Raw genomic sequence first — 3,134 nt, 5'->3', positions numbered from 1 at the left:
CATTTCTCTTAGAAAATGATGATAAGATCGTAAGAATTTGTCTTAACTATTACAGCTCGCTGACATTTTCTTCGCCAAAAAAGTCGTTCAAATATCTACGATTGATGACTGCTGCAAAGCCTGTAAAACTGGAATAGGAAATCTCGTCGTTGGGGTCATAAAAAACTACAGTTTGTGAATATTGCACATGTAGTAAATGGTGTAAAAGCAAAAGCGGATTTGGTAAATTGACTTTGTCCACTTATTAGTCTATATAATCCGCGCGTGTCCTCTTCACCGCAAGTGCCAGAAGCTATGTCGCCTCTGATTTGGATGCTTCGACGGTAATTCGCGCTGCTATCAGACACTCATTATAGATCATAAATTTGTTGTGCCGTATCATTGATTCCAGTTCAGGTGTAAAACCTGATTTACGAGATGCAATCGGCTCCTCATTTTAAGACAACTAAAAACTACCGGTGTCTCTCTAAACAGAAGTCTAAGTCAGAGAGACTTACACGCATTACAACAGGTATGCCGTGCCGTGCACGTCGCCAAACCAGCGTTGCCCAAGATACAGAGGAAAGGCTGCCATGCACGCAGGGGCCGAACGGAGAGCCTTGCATGGAATATGTACTTATATTGCTCATTTTTTAAATAGCGATATATTATAAAGAAGTAAGCTAGATAAGTAAATATAAAATATATTTGCTTTCTCTCCACAATCATAAAAGTTTTGTACTGCATAAGGAATTGCTAGCAGCTATGGTGATATCTCTTAGACTACCATTACGCTCAGCTTACCATCATTTGAATCTTCACAGTATCATGTTTCTCTAATCCTAGTCAGAACCAGTAATTACCCCGTTGCAGTCCGCCAAGTCATTGCGCAATACTAAGCGCTCTACGAGCTTCTAGTGTACCAGATGTTATCTTCGGTCAATGCATTGGAAGTGTATTGAATGGAGTGAGCCTTTCCTTTCGATTATAATTCGTATCGAGGCTTTCTACCTTACGCTTACATATTTATACCAACAAGAGGGAATGACGCGGGCTTCACGGCAGCAGAGGCGTTATCTGACTTGGAAGATTCCAGTTACACTTTTGATACAGACCTGGCACCTTTGCTCCCAATTAGAGACATACGGCTGGCCACTATTAGAGTGGGGATCTCTTCGAAACTGAGCGATTTTTACGCTCTTCCTTGTCTCTACATGATTTGCAATTTACGTATCCATTCCCTGCAGTTACGACACCCCGCCGTGAAACCCGCGACGACGTCCAGCTTTTTAAAAAAGAGCTTGACCTGTCTCAGTAAGCGTAAGAGTCGCAACGAAAGTCAAAAACTCAGTGACGTTGTCTTAGGTAGATGTAACGGGGATACACCTACCCTTGTATGAAAGGGCGGGTCGCACAGGATGGTATGACCGAACACAGGTTTGGATATCACAAGTTGGTGTAATCGCAGAGTGGTGTGAATACACCGTAACAAGAAGCGACTATGTGGCAGGACTGCCAGTAGGAGTGCGTATTAATTAAGTTTTACTATATAATGAATAGGATTCACCATATTAATTACGTATAACTTTATTTATCAGGAAAACCTGAGGTTTTAAATATATGTGACTTTGTCGCAACTAAAACAATTAAATACAGCATCAATTTTTAGCGGAATAGTTCAATTACTTAGGCTGAGGTCTCAAGTACTCTTGGAGGCAACGGATTGCGATCCGCTGCACTCGTACTGGCTCTTGTAAAGAACGTAAGGTTGGTGACCTTAGCTTAGCTATTTCTAAGCAAAAAGCTACGGCAGCCCCGCTGCACTTGGCAGCGCTATAAGTCAATCTTAACGTGTGTCGTTACGACTGATCCGCTGTGATGATGGAGGAATACTCCTATTTGTCCAGGGCATGCCGAACGGGCTTAATAAGCTGATGTCCCTGCTGGGCCCTGAGGGCGTCGGGCACCTCGATGCGCAAGGGCCCGAAGCAATAAACGCGCACCAAGAAGCTTTTTCGAGTCATTAAATTGCTCTGCTAGATCACTTAAAGCAGAAACTGTCAACGTCGAGTGCGTCCAAAACTTCACCGTCGACGAAGAATGATCTGACCCAGGCCGCTCATGATGAGCGCATAGACCTTCGAGGGAAACGATGGAGAGAAATTCCTGCTCTGGGTGAGAGAGGCCGAGATTGCTATGGCACCCGCCATGCTCCAAAACGAGCAACAGCGCATGTCGCTAGCTATCTCCAAGTTCGAGGGCCGAGCGCAAGAATCGGCACAAACGTGCAGTGTTTTGGTTGAAGCTGCGTTTTTCTCCTGGAAAAAGCTACAGCGTCGGCTTTTGCGAGTGTTCTTGCCGCCAAACCAGGCATCTCGCGTAAGATCGCGTTTCCTTGCTGCCCGACAGGGTAAGAAGGATTTGGTGGACTTTGTCCAAAAGTTGAGAACTCTCTTTGCCGGGATGGCAGCCGATCCTCTCCCCGAGGCGTTCGCAGTGACCGTCTTTATGAGTACTACTGCACTGGAGTGACCAGAATGGAAGTCTTCCGTGTGAATCCGTTTGCTTTTGAAGAAGCGGTGAATGTGGCATTGAATGCCAGATCTACTTCAAGTCGGAACGACTTAGTTGGAATGCACACCCTCAGAGCTCATCTGGTCCAAAGGATCTCAGCTATACTGAGAAGGAGGAAGGGGAGCTTCGAGCTGCTGAGCAGCGTGTAAACAGTTGTTTTGTTTGTAAAGACACGCGTCACCTTTGGACGGGGAGTCTCTAGCCGCGTAAAGGTTCGTCGAGCCGACGTCCCGCTTCTTCCCAGTGTTTTTGTTCGTCGCGGGGAAACGACAACACCCAGAAGGCACAAGGCGCCCTACTGAGGGAGAATTGAGTTCAATTGAGCGTCGAAGAGGTAGAGGGCAGCAGGGTTTAGCCACGAAGAGCTGCATACTCTTGAACACGGAACGTGTGTGCAAGCCGTGCTTGCTGGTCGTAAAAGCGACTGGGTAGGGCTTCGAGAAGCCATGGAAGATTCTGATCGATTCCGGGGTGTCGGTCAATTTTGCTTGACGCTCACGATCGAAGAAAGTCAGCTGTATGCTGAGGCGCTGGAAGCGCAAATGAGTGACACCGTCACAGTTCGCTTACCGACGGGGACA

The sequence above is a fragment of the Plasmopara halstedii genome (assembly GCF_900000015.1).
Source record: "Plasmopara halstedii genome assembly, contig: Scaffold_526, whole genome shotgun sequence".
Taxonomy (NCBI): Eukaryota; Oomycota; class Peronosporomycetes; order Peronosporales; family Peronosporaceae; genus Plasmopara; species Plasmopara halstedii.
The sequence above is the reverse complement of the archived record's forward strand: the minus strand, read 5'-3'. Positions refer to the sequence as shown.